Consider the following 14,426-nt stretch of genomic DNA (forward strand, 5'->3'; position numbering starts at 1 on the left):
CTTTTTTAGGAAGTGCATGAAAGCGTTGAGGGGCTTTTTAACATACGGCTTGTCTGTCACCTTTTCCTTCCTTCTGAGAACAAATCACAAATACACAGTGTAAAAGCATGGTCACGAGTCAGTCACAAGACATACATATTGTGCATCCTGCATGTGGACGACATTAGGAACAGGGGGGACATTTATGGTCCCTGGATTTTGTGGTTACCGGTACTCCGCTTCAGGCAAGGCGTCCATAATTTGGGTGAAGTGTGTCTGGCCCTGAAGTTTTTTGGTAGCATAAGCGTGATCATGAAGGACTGTGGCAAGATGATTCTGTTGAACCCCGTATTGGCCACCAATTACGGCTGTTTGGTCCTGAAAGTGTTGGGCACAGTCACATTATTAAGTAGATAATTCTACAGAAGAACAGAAAGGGTCAAGATTTTTACCTCCTCAATACACTCCTGCCGTTCTTGCTCTTCAAAAAAATCAAAATCAAAAATGTCCTCCAGGATCTGAGGGAGGAAAGAGGATCAGTGAGCAGATCAGTGACATCATGTATTAGTAACAGGGTAATGTAAGCATTAGATCAGTGATATTTACAAGCATTTTACATGAATCATGCAGAGAACCACAATATTGGCATCATTTATCCAAAGTTAGAGAAAGAACTACTGAACCAAAGCCTCATCTTTAAAGAGTACCTCACCCCAAAAGTACTTTTTCTGCTGAATACATATGTATTTTGGTACTAAGTAGTGTTGTTGATTGATCCTGGTACAACTCTCAACATTTTAGTCAAAGTATTTCAATTTGTTGTATTTTGTTGTAAAATGTCGGAGTGACTGCCCTCAATGTGTTAAAAACCCACTATTACAATTGATTTTTACTATTGGCAGAAAACAAGATCATGTGATGTTTTGGCACCATCTTGCATCACAAACAAGCACTGTTAGTAACTCAGACGCAGTGTTTACATGATAGATGCTCCGTCGGTTGCGTGTCGGGATGAAACAGCGACCGACCAAACTGTCCTTGGAACTTCTGTTTTTCAACAAATCTATTTGTTTTTTGTTTGTTTTTTTCATTTTTGATATTTTATTGTGAGTATTAGTTATTGTGAGCCCTTTATCATATTTCATTTCATATTGTGAGTTCACCATTTTCTTATACCTTTAACTTCTACCAATATAAATTCACTGATAAAATAATGACACAGGAATATAGAGCATAATTTGTGTTTCGTGATGTCTTACGTCATTAGAAACTGGCTTTTGAACATCAGGAGAAGATTGACTTGGGGGGTTGTTAAACACATCTGAACCCTCAGAATGGAGACGATTCCAGTCCTCTTTATTCCACTTCATCTTGATATTTGGGCTGATGTGAAACAAAGCAAAGGAAATAAATCAGCTGCTGAGGCTCATGCACAGCAACAACACCTTGCAGAGACCTTCAACTAAACTTAAACTAAACTATTCAATGTATCTGTTCCATTATGCCTAACAGTGACATGCTGCCTCTAACTCTGCAGTGTGTTCTTATTTGGCTCATATTTAGTTTCTTTACAGTAAACATGATACAAACAGAAACATTAACACACACTAACTGGGATCTATTGCAGTGTAATAATTCACACACTAACCAAGGTTCAATAATAACATTGTTGACTGATAAACAGCTGCTCAAATTTATCACAGCAAAGATGAAAGACATCTCATTGATATCAATAATGGTTACATTGCATTTCTCTGTATTGATCAATTCTAAGATGTTTATGTAGAAACTAATAGAAGCAGGCCACTGTCACATTAAGTTTGGAAGCATAATCTCACATTAAAATCTCTTACTTTGAGTTGTTTGAAAAAGTCGTCTGAAAGCTGTTTTGCAAACTTTTGGTGCAGATAAAACACAAAGTTTTCTCAAAATCAAATAGCAATGGAGACTATTAAGGGAGATTCATTTCTGTTGAAATAACTGAAGAATGAAGGTTTTCTATGCTGGAGATGAAAGTCAGCTGCACTTCAAAGGCAAGTTGGTTTGTTTGTGCAGGTTGCTATGGAGCACAGAAAAATGGAACACTTGGTTTCTATAACAATCTGTTACAAGTGACTCAATAGTCTCAGGTCATCTACGTACAGTGCCTACCCTAAAATACATCAAATATAATTAAAAAAAGGGTTTATCAGTGCAGAAAAGGCATTTCAATGTGATGGGGAAGTGGCAGAAATGGGAGTAATGTCGCAAAAATGCATTAAAAGGAGCAAAAATATGTCAAGAAAAAGTGATTAAAAAAGGTTAAAATATGGAAAGTTTGACGTAGCTGCAGAAAAAGGGTAAAAATAAGCCAAAATGGCCTCAAATTGTTTAAAAAAAATGACTTAACTTGTGCAGATATTTTAATCATCCTCGGCACATTTTAATGACTTACTTATGTTTGGCTTCCATTCAGCTACAATAACATGTACGTGCTGAATGATGTTAATCAAATGAGTCGTTAGCTGTTGATGAATAAAGCCGATGAGCTGTGGCAAACAAGACATCTCTGTAAGTGACAAAAGTATCTAAAACAGAGGTATAGCTGTGGCCTCACAGATCGATAAACCAATGATCAGCAAAAAAAGATGGAAAAGGTTGAAAGTGTTGCTCCAAACTTTGTTTTGATGTCCACTGTAAACATTTGGTTTATTGACATTGTTGGAAAAGTTTGGCGCATTGCATTGTGGGATGTGGTATCCCGGCATAGACGAATGCATAGAAGGGTTTTTACTTGAAGTATCACTTTTTGATTTATTTAGAATTTGATAGAAACTGCACTTTTTCTTTAATTTGTTGGGTTTTGTGTTGTAACTAGTAAAACTCCTGTAGACTGTTTTAACAGTGTGAATATTCCTTATGTTCAGTGTCCCTGTTGTGATATTCTGTATTATCTCAACTAAAAATAGCTCCATACTTTTATTTGTTGGTTTTCAAGTTGATTTCCTCAGTTTGGCTCTTGTGTGTGTGTGGCCTGTTATTTGAAGGTGATAAATCACTCTGTTATACATTTTATTTAAGTAAGCAGAGGAGTAAAGAGTACTGATATATCCTACTCAAATAGAAGTACTGATCGAAATTGTACAAGTACAAGTACATGTAAGTCATACATAATTAAAAAATCAAGTATAATTAAAAATAAGCTTAATTAAATTTTACAGTAAAGGTTACTTGTTACTTTCATCCCCACGTTTATTTTTGGTGATAAATCTTACCACGGTTCCCTTGCATACAGTAAACATCTCATGTATAAATTTAAAAAGGAAGAAACCTAATCTTGCACATTTGGAACTTAATTACTAAATACCTTCATCTAATGCTGTTTTGGCACAGTGCATTACGTTTAATCTGGTTGGTCGGCTATGATGTGATGCATTTGATTGTTGTCTGGTCATTTCATTTTTTGTAGTTTCACAATGTCTGTTAATCACTTAAAAAGTACATGGACCATAAAAGCAACTCAATTCCAGTAACGTGAGTATTTGTAAATCTGTTACTTTCACCTTTAGTGGTTAGTGATGGTGGACGTATTATTTGCTTAAATACTTAACTTAAAAAGGGGTCGTTAGACATGTGTAGAAACAGGTGGTGTGTGTCTGTGAGTTCACAGGTTTGTATTTTTAAATAAAAAACTTAAATATTTAATTTGACATTTTATTTACAAAACGTGTGATTTACAATAGAAGAGAGAGAAAGTCCAGTAGGTGCTGTTGGTGCCGCTGATGGTGATTAATGTAGGGTTGTTGAGTGGTGTCCATGTTTTCTGATTCCTGTCTGATGGATGCTGGGGTGATTATTTCTTTTTCTCCTCACGAACTTTGGGCGACAGTCGTTTTTTCTTGTGTCTCTAAAATCAAACATAAAACTTTTCGTCAGCTGATAAAACACTTTCACCGTCATCTTTAAGGTTGCTGTGTCAACATGTATGTGGACTTACATAGTTGATTTTATTACTCCAGTCGGGGTTCGCAAATAAGTGCAGGAGAGAATCCACTCTGGCCTCTTCAACATATACTTCTCTTTGTTCTGGTGACAACAATTTCCACTGTAGAAAAGCATCAGTCACACACACTTAGGACCAGAGTTTAAAGATCACAGATGATTCCTGGAAGAACAAATGAACTTACCCGTTGACCGAGGTGTTTATTCACCACAGCACTCGTCCTCGTGCCCAACTCCGCCTCCGCAGATGCCCTGTTCTTTTTTAGGAAGTGCATGAAAGCGTTGAGGGGCTTTTTAACATACGGCTTGTCTGCCACCTTTTCCTTCCTTCTGAGAGAACAAATCACAAATACACAGTGTAAAAGCATGGTCACGAGTCAGTCACAAGACATACATATTGTGCATCCTGCATGTGGACGACATTAGGAACAGGGGGGACATTTTTGGTCCCTGGATTTTGTGGTTACCGGTACTCAGCTTCAGGCAAGGCGTCCATAATTTGGGTGAAGTGTGTCTGGCCCTGAAGTTTTTTGGTAGCATAAGCGTGATCATGAAGGACTGTGGCAAGATGATTCTGTTGGACCCCGTATTTGCCACCAATTACAGCTGTTTGGTCCTGAAAGTGTTGGGCACAGTCACATTATTAAGTAGATAATTCTACAGAAGAACAGAAAGGGTCAAGATTTTTACCTCCTCAATACACTCCTGCCGTTCTTGCTCTTCAAAAAAATCAAAATCAAAAATGTCCTCCACGATCTGAGGGAGGAAAGAGGATCAGTGAGCAGATCAGTGACATCATGTATTAGTAACAGGGTAATGTAAGCATTAGATTAGTGATATTTACAAGCATTTTACATGAATCATGCAGAGAACCACAATATTGGCATCAATCATCCAAAGTTAGAGAAAGAACTATTGAACCAAAGCCTCATCTTTAAAGAGAACCTCACCCCAAAAGCACTTTTTCTGCTGAATACATATGTATTTTGGTACTAAGTAGTGTTGTTGATTGATCCTGGTACAACTCTCAACATTTTAGTCAAAGTATTTCAATTTGTCGTATTTTGTTGTAAAATGTCGGAGTGACTGCCCTCAATGTGTTAAAAACCCACTATTACAATTGATTTTTACTATTGGCAGAAAACAAGATCATGTGATGTTTTGGCACCATCTTGCATCACAAACAAGCACTGTTAGTAACTCAGATGCAGTGTTTACATGATAGATGCTCCGTCGGTTGCGTGTCGGGATGAAACAGCGACCGACCAAACTGTCCTTGGAACTTCTGTTTTTCAACAAATCTATTTGTTTTTTGTTTGTTTTTTTCATTTTTGATATTTTATTGTGAGTATTAGTTATTGTGAGCCCTTTATCATATTTCATTTCATATTGTGAGTTCACCATTTTCTTATACCTTTAACTTCTTCCAATATAAATTCACTGATAAAATAATGACACAGGAATATCGAGCATAATTTGTGTTTCATGATGTCTTACGTCATTAGAAACTGGCTTTTGAACATCAGGAGAAGATTGACTTGGGGGGTTGTTAAACACATCTGAACCCTCAGAATGGAGACGATTCCAGTCCTCTTTTTTCCACTTCATCTTGATATTTGGGCTGATGTGAAACAAAGCAAAGGAAATAAATCAGCTGCTGAGGCTCATGCACAGCAACAACACCTTGCAGAGACCTTCAACTAAACTTAAACTAAACTATTCAATGTATCTGTTCCATTATGTCTAACAGTGACATGCTGCCTCTAACTCTGCAGTGTGTTCTTATTTGGCTCATATTTAGTTTCTTTACAGTAAACATGATACAAATAGAAACATTAACACACACTAACTGGGATCTATTGCAGTGTAATAATTCACACACTAACCAAGGTTCAATAAAAACATGGTTGACTGCTAAACAGCTGCTCAAATTTATCACAGCAAAGATGAAAGACATCTCATTGATATCAATAATGGTTACATTGCATTTCTCTGTATTGATCAATTCTAAGATGTTTATGTAGAAACTATTAGAAGCAGGCCACTGTCACATTAAGTTTAGAAGCATAATCTCACATTAAAATCTCTTACTTTGAGTTGTTTGAAAAAGTCGTCTGAAAGCTGTTTTGCAAACTTTTGGTGCAGATAAAACACAAACTTTTCTCAAAATCAAATAGCGATGGAGAATATTAAGGGAGATTCATTTCTGCTGAAATAACTGAAGAATGAAGGTTTTCTATGCTGGAGATGAAAGTCAGCTGCACTTCAAAGGCAAGTTGGTTTGTTTGTGCAGGTTGCTATGGAGCACAGAAATATGGAGCACTTGGTTTCTATAACGATCTGTTACAAGTGACTCAATAGTCTCAGGTCATCTACGTACAGTGCCTACCCTAAAATATATCAAATATAATTAAAAAAAACCTAAATTTACAAAATAATCTTGCTCCGGCAGGACCCGGCCCAAATTAAGCTCTGGTACTGCTGCTGCTGATGAGTGTAGTGTCGTTGGTTGGTATCCATGTTTACTGAGTCCAATCAGATGGATGTTGGGGTGTTGTTGCAAACTTCTCAGCTTTCTCAGCTTTGGTCCGACTTTGTTTCCTTTTGTTTCTCTAACACCAAACACATCAAACTTTTAGTCAGCTGATTACACACTTTCACCGTTATCTTTAAGGTTGCTGTGTCAACAGGTATGCATAGTAGACTTACATTTGATGCCAGGGTTCTGAACGGACTGGAGAAGAGCATCCACTTTGGCCTCAGCATTATAGAATTCTTTTTTCCTTGGTGACAAAGATTTAATTTGAGGATGGACAACAAGAAAAGCTTCAGTCAAAGACACACTGAAGACGAGAGATTAAAGATCACAAATGATTCATGGAGGAACAAACTAACTTACCCGTTGACCGAGGTATTTGTTCACAACAGTGTTCACAACAATATAAATTCACTGATAAAATAATGACACAGGAATATAGAGCACAATTTGTGTTTTGGTGATGTCTTACGTCATTAGAAACTGGCTTTTGAACATCAGGAAAAGATTGACTTGGGGGGTTGTTCAACTCATCTGAACCCTCAGTATGGAGATGCTTCCAGTCCTCTTTTTTCCACTTTATGTTGATCTTTGGGTTGATGTGAAACAAAACAAAGGAAATAAATCAGCTGCTTAGGCTCATGCACAGGAACAACACCTTGCAGAGACCTTCAACTAAACTTAAACCAAACTATTCAATGTATTTGTTCCATTATGTCTAACAGTGACATGCTGCCTCTAACTTTGCAGTGTGTTCTTATTTGGCTCATATTTCGTCTCTTCACAGTAAACATGATACAAACAGAAACATTAAACACACACAGGCAGATGTGATTGGTTAAAAATAAAAGGTTCGTTTATTTTCCATTGGCCAAAGTTAATACAGGTTTACAGCTGCTACAGTTAACAGATTTTTTCCGTTCCTTTTTCAGAGCATATAAGATCTTAATTTCTGTCAGGACATGAAGAAAATTTCAACCAAAAACTTAAAAAGTGTTTCTGGAGGAAATCGCCTACCCTTGCTTTAAGGGCTGAAGTGAGTTAGTATTTAAAATATAGCAAATTTCCCTTATGTAAAATTCCGAGTGAAAATATTTGATTTATGTGTAGAAATAGTATAATATAAAAGTATTTCTGTTGAGAAATTGTTAAATTGAAATTGTAATATCTATAATTGATATAAAACAAGGAAAATGGTTTCAGGATATAAAAGTAGACCTAGTTTTCTGTTTGGTTAATGCCTAATTTTACAGAATACTTACCTGCATTGATTTAGTAAAAAAAAGTTTCAAATATACTTTTACCAAATTAAATGTATGGTATGATGTGAAATTGTGTTTATTTGAACTTACCTTGTTTGATGACAAATTATGAACTTATTTACATTGTGTTTTGTGTTCAAAGGTTTTCACCTTTCTTGTCACTGGAAAGAATAAAAGTAAGAACGAGTGAAATCCTGACTCTGGTCAAGTCCTTCCTTTTTCAAGTGTGGGAAGCCATGACGTTATAAAGACACTTGACACATACATTATTATTGCAATATTCAACTACACAAAAATAATTATCTTTTAATTTACTACTTTGTATGCACTCATGTCATAATATAGAGGCAAACTCTACACCTAAAAACAATTATTTAAAAAAAAAAATGAGAGAATGCAATTTTTCAACATTCAAGCGGTTGCGCAGGCCAGAATTATAAGACTGTGACAAAGACTGTAGGACAACATTAAAACAGAAACAGTGAGAAAGAAAATGGAGCACTTTCTTGTTCGGTCGTGTTAGTCAAAGATCAACTCCACGTTAGGACTTTATTTTCTTCTCAGTCAAAAACATAACAACACCGTCCAGATGAAAGGTATAACCGCACCACACCCGGCATGTGTACAACATGTGTCCTCAAAAAGGAGCGCTAGAGCCCCCTAGCTTTTGGGCATGTAAGGTGAACATAAAACCAAGAGCTAACAAACTCACTCTCTTAAAATAAAAAAAAAAATTATTTAATTTTGTTTTTTTTTACCCTAACAAAATGGGCATATTAACTATAACATTAATGAACAGAAATATTTGTCAAAACAGCACATTCAAGTGTTCACTCAACATCCCACTGTCCTTCATGGAGCGCCTTAAGGAGCATAGCTGAGGAGGCTCCTTTTTTAGTTAGGGAGTCTGCAAGTTGATTTTTGGTATCTGACCACACCACCTGTTGAACCTTTTTGGTTTGGATCAGCTCCTTGATAGAACTGATTTCTAAGCGCAGTCTTTTTTCAGTCACAAACTTGGTGGACTTCAGTGCATCAACAAGAGAAAAGTTATCAGTGACACAGATTATTGGTACAGTGTGATCCGTACAACCTGCACTAAGTTCCGAAAACAATGTTGAAAGAAAAATGGCATTATCAATACCCTCAGACATTGCTAGTGTTTCTCCTGCAAGTGTACTTCTGACAACTCTCTTTATTCTCTTTGACTGCCATGATATTGGAGAGAAGTGCCCATTGTCACCCATTAAAACAAGAAGGTGTCCACCCTGAGTACCCCCATCTGACAGATTAGCAAAAGATGCATCAGTGAAAGTAACTATCTTTAAGTTACTGTCTTTACCAAGGTGTTGAAAATTCAACTCCACTGATTTGGCTTTGAGTTTACACACAACTCTGTTTGCTTCATTAATGGTCTGTACTGTAGCCTGTTTGAGATTTGATGCTAAGTTACTGGCATCAAACATGGCATCGGGTCTGCTTTGTCTGGCAACCCACAAAAGTTGCCCTATCTTGGATCTAAGCAGATCTCTCTCCGTCTCAGTGAGGGGCGAGCTTGACTCTGTGGCCCATGAAGGATCAAGAGGTATGGGCTGTAAATGCTGAATGTATGTCTCTTGGTGAATTTTTACCTGTTTTTCTGAAGTAACAAAATCAACACCGACATATGAAAAGCTATCCTGAGCTTCACGACCTACATTAAATTTGGATCTGAGGTGAGGCATGACATTCATGGTAAACATTTGTGTACCCGCCCAAATGAAATCATCAACATGACATGCTAACATACCAGTTACACGCTTTTCCTCGTCTAACCAGTAGAAAACTGCAGGGTCAACTTTAGATAAGACAGCCCCTGCTTCAGTCATTATGCTTTTCACTCTGTTATACCAATACAATGAAGCATCAGCTAAACCGTAAACACATTTTTTTAGTTTCCAAAGTGTCCCTGTGCTATTGGCCTCAGGAGGAGGTTTGATGAAAATGTCTCGAGACTGTTCTAGTCCTTGTAAAAAGGCAGATTTGATGTCCATTGAATGAAGTTGCCATTGTTTTTGACAACTCACTGCCACCAGGAGCCTCAGGGACTCTGGAGAGTCTTTTTGCAGTTCAGAAACTTGTAGCTCCTCAAATCCACGTGCAACAAGCCTGGCTTTTGGTACTAGTCCATTGTCTGTCTCTTTCAGAGTGCACACCCATCGAGTGGAGATGCACGTTTGTCCTATGTCCTCAACCTCCTCGAACACATCATTTTGTATCCAGCTTTTCATTTCACTGATTTTTGCTTCATCAAATGACACATCCTTTGTGATAAAAACATCCTCACATGCATCAGCGTTTTGTGTCTGATCCTGAACTTGGAGATCCTTCAACTGTGATAGATCAACTGCTTCACTGTTACCTGCCCTCTCAGCAGGCTCAAGCAGCTCCAAGTTGTACCAATTATTGTATTTTCCTTTTGCTTTTCCGGCACGTCCTAACACTTTTGCTTTTTGTGAGGCACCGCTCTCCCCATTTCTGAATGTCACAATTTGACCAGTCTTCACATTTACATTTCCAGCATCTTGTCTTTCAGCATTCCCATTCTCAGGAGCATCCAGTGGATCATTGTCAATGTTTTCTGTACTTGTCTCTTCTGTATATTCAGTTAGGTCACATGTGTTGTGTTTATCACCATTTTCTTTCTCAGAGATAATCAGAGGATCCACATGGTCCTGAGTGACCTTCCTCAGCCTGAGTTGGTGAACTCTGACACAGGTGCCTCCGTGTCGAACAAAAACAACGACACCGTCCTGCCCAATGACCACTCCTGGTCCTTTCCACTCAGCACAGTCCACACGTTTGTAAAATACCTTGTCTCCGAGTTCATACCTTTCATTGTTGTGACGCACCTGTTTCATTAGTGCTCTACGTATCCTTTCTGAACACTCTGCTTCTGTAAAGGCCTTCCGTGCGGTGTGCAGAGCTGAAATGTGTTTGGCAACCCATTCGCTTTTTGTGGTGCCCTCTAGAGCAGGTGCCCTGTCAATCAACACAGAGGGTAAATTTGGATTCTGCCCAAAAACGAGCTGATGTGGACTGTAACCATGGACACTTTGCATACAGTTCTTTGCCATGAGAGCCCAGTCCATGGCAGTGCTCCAGTCACATCCTGTATTGGCTTTCACTTTTAGTATAATCTCAGTCAAAGTTTGATTATGGCGCTCTAACAGTCCATTACTCCAAGGGCTGTAGGCGGGTGCTGTCTTTACTTCAATATTAAAGTTTTCAGCCATGTCTCTCACCTCTTCATTATTAAACTCACCTCCATTGTCACTGAACAACTTTTGTGGTGGGCCATGAACACTAATCCAATCGTGGATAAAATGTTTTACTATTTCAGAAGACCTCTTGGTGGTCAGGACACTTCCTGCACTAAATCGAGTCAATAACATGTAGATACCACACCCCTGGCTCAAGTTCGTGTAGATCTACAGCAACAGTCTCATTATATGTTGAAGCCAGTGGTAAGCCGACAGCAGGTTTAGGTTTGGTCTTGCAGTATTTTTGACACGCTTCACACTGACCTATGACTTTTTGTAGTAAGCTAATGCACTCTTTATCTTTATTGCCAGAACTACTCAAAAGTCTTTGTAGCTTGTCAGCAGAAGCATGTCCAAACTGTTTGTGTAGTTTCTCTAAAACTTTCATCTTCTCGTTTGTGTTCATTTTGTCTGTGTTTGTAAGCACTTCTTCCTCTTCTTCAGTAGTTGCTAATATCTGATTAGCATTTGTAGGACATTTGCTCTCATTATCCATTATGTTCACACAGTAATGTCCTGAGCTCGTAAAGTCCAGTTTGACAGTTTGATTAAACATCACTGCACTGTCATTTTCCATGTCCAGAACAGTTCCAGCCCTTTTTAAAGATGTCTTACTCAAGAGCAGGGGGATATTAACTGGGACCACTTCTGTTTCAATATTGCACTTGGTGTTGCCAATCTTGGCTGGTATTTTAACACTTTTAACAGAGTACACCACATTTCCATCCCCAAACTTGAAGGGCCTGTGACTTTGTATCTCTGTTGCTCTCATTGACTTTTCTTTTTTTTTTTTTCCGGACACACTAATGTAGTTGTCTAACCACTCTTGTCCACATACTGTTCTTGTACATGCAGTGTCTATTATAGCTGAGCCAAAGCATTCCGTCATAAATATTTCTCCATCTGTTGGTGATTCTTTAGCATACAGCGTAATGTTACACTCCTCTGTCTTATCTTCATTTACATTAACACTTTCACATTTGTGTGGACAATCTTTGGCCCAATGAAACGTGCTTTGACACACTGCACACTTTGATCGCCGTCCGAATTTGTCCAGCGGGTTTGTACCGGGCTGTGGAGTTTTAGGTCTGCTGCTTTGTTGCCAGGTTTTGTTTCTTTTCCGCCGCTGCTCTGCCACAAACACGGATTCCTGACTGATTCCTTCTGTAGCATTCATTTTACCGCCAAATATTCTCTTCAAAGCAGACTTCATTGAGGCAAATGTTAGATCTGTGCACGCTGTTAAAGCCAGCTGCCTGTCTGTCCCATCTAAGCACGCAGTGTCCAACAGCTTAAACGCTAAAACTGCATCGGGTAGCTCCATTTTGTATTTGCGTATACGTGAACATCGCTGTTCAAAATCAATAATATAGTCCGCCATGGACACGTTTTCGTGTTTAACAATACGGTCAAAATCAGTGTATGCTTCATAGATCCGATCTTTCTCTTCTTTCAGGAATAAATTGTCAAGCTTACCAAGCAGAGTGTCCATTCCGGTGGCTTTATTTAAATCGTCTACCGGAATTTCCATTGCCGTCTCCCGTGCTCTGCCCGACAGTGACAAAGCAACAGCGAGAGCTTGTTTTTTCTTTTCCAAGTCCGTGACTCTGGCCCAAATGCCACAGGTCGTCCGTGTTATTGTACATGATATGAGTGGTAACACGTTATAAAGGCTATTTTGCACACAAAATGTTCCTATAGATTTTTACTTAGCAAGGGTGGAAAGAGTGCAGAAAAAATCTACTTAAGTAAAAGTACTGTTACTTTGATTAAACTTTACCTAAAGTAAATGTGTCAGAACATCCAATAAATCACCTCTGAAAGCAAGAAATGCGTACAGTATGTTATATAAAGTTTATAAAACATTCTAGGTGGAATGAGCCGAAGGAGGAATAAATGATAGTGACGCGCGCCTACAAATACAGTTTTATATTAATATTAATAATTGTGATTAAAATCACATGATCATTGCGCAAAACTGCTGATCAGTTAGCTACAATAAGCTGTTATAAAAAGAAACGCGCGCACAATGCTGGAGGACGAGGCGCACGGGAGACCAGAGTCGGCGCCAAGCAGTATTAAATGGGGGGACATTAAGAAAACTTCTAAGGGGCACAAAAACGCTCTGGTCTGAGTCGCACACAGCCCCCTTACTAAAATCTGCTCACTTCTGAGAGGTTGGATCTACAGCCTCCTCAGCAGTCACGGCTATAATGTAAACAAACTTGCTAAACATCTTAACAGCGTTAGCCTGACTGTCAAGGATACATAAGGTTTGTTTGTCACATACATAAATACTACTACTGAAGAGTATTTTATGACATGTAGTTAAATAGCATTTGAAGGGGTATATGTGCGGGTGCAAAAAAAAAAACTGTTTATTTAGCATTTAACATTTCTTAGTGCAGAGGTGGTGATTTGTGTGTGTGTGTGTGTGCGCCTGCGCGTGCACTTGTGCGTGTGTGTGTGTTAAGAAGAGACACTGTGCAGTATACACTTTTTTACTTGTCTGTCATTCATACAATGTTTTGTATTTCCTGTGAAATGGATTCAGTGCAGTCAATAAATTCTGAATTTCTTCAGTGACAGATATCATAATGTATGATATCGCTGTATCATGATATAATCGTTATCGTGGGCAATGACAGTATCATATCGTGATGTACCAGCCCTAATATACATGGGTGGGCATCGTCTTGGTGGGCTGGTCCGGTTTTTTTTTTTTAGACAATATTGGCTTAAAATTGGCAGAAATGTGAGAACAATTTAAACTGGCGTGAATGTGGATAAATTGGCAAAAAATAAGCATGAAATATGGTGAAAAGAGGTTAACAGTAACAATAATGGGTCAACATATGTGACATTAAGTGTAAAAGTGGTGGAAAGGGTTTATCAGTGCAGAAAAGGCATTTCAATGTGATGGGGAAGTGGCAGAAATGGGAGTAATGTCGCAAAAATGCATTAAAAGGAGCAAAAATGTGTCAAGAAAAAGTGATAAAAAAAGGTTAAAATATGGAAAGTTTGACGTAGCTGCAGAAAAATGGCCTCAAAATGTTTAAAAAAAATGACTTAACTTGTGCAGATATTTTAATGACTTACTTATGTTTGGCTTCCATTCAGCTACAATAACATGTACGTGCTGAATGATGTTAATCAAATGAGTCGTTTGCTGTTGATGAATAAAGCCGATGAGCTGTGGCAAACAAAACATCTCTGTAAGTGACAAAAGTATCTAAAACAGAGGTATAGCTGTGGCCTCACAGATCGATAAACCAATGATCAGCAAAAAAAGATGGAAAAGGTTGAAACTGTTGCTCGAAACTTTGTTTTGACGTCCACTGTAAACATTTGGTTTATTGACATTGT

At 38.2% G+C, this 14,426-nt stretch overlaps 1 protein-coding gene and 2 long non-coding RNA genes across 7 annotated transcripts in view; all 3 read right to left on the reverse strand.

The window, feature by feature from the left end:
• Positions 1 to 14,426, reverse strand: part of LOC114458605 (uncharacterized) — a 259,265-nt gene that overhangs the window by 161,715 nt on the left and 83,124 nt on the right. The window lies entirely within an intron of this gene.
• LOC114458626 (uncharacterized) lies at positions 243 to 1,957 on the reverse strand. Its single transcript, XR_003673082.1, has 4 exons — positions 1,833 to 1,957; positions 1,239 to 1,362; positions 432 to 497; positions 243 to 357 (listed from the first exon to the last, which is right to left on the reverse strand). It is a non-coding gene; the product is annotated as an uncharacterized LOC114458626 (long non-coding RNA).
• Positions 3,720 to 4,259, reverse strand: LOC114458633 (uncharacterized). Its single transcript, XR_003673087.1, has 3 exons — positions 4,146 to 4,259; positions 3,956 to 4,063; positions 3,720 to 3,865 (listed from the first exon to the last, which is right to left on the reverse strand). It is a non-coding gene; the product is annotated as an uncharacterized LOC114458633 (long non-coding RNA).

Source organism: Gouania willdenowi, unplaced genomic scaffold (assembly GCF_900634775.1).
Source record: "Gouania willdenowi unplaced genomic scaffold, fGouWil2.1 scaffold_14_arrow_ctg1, whole genome shotgun sequence".
In the NCBI taxonomy this organism is placed as follows: Eukaryota; Metazoa; Chordata; class Actinopteri; order Blenniiformes; family Gobiesocidae; genus Gouania; species Gouania willdenowi.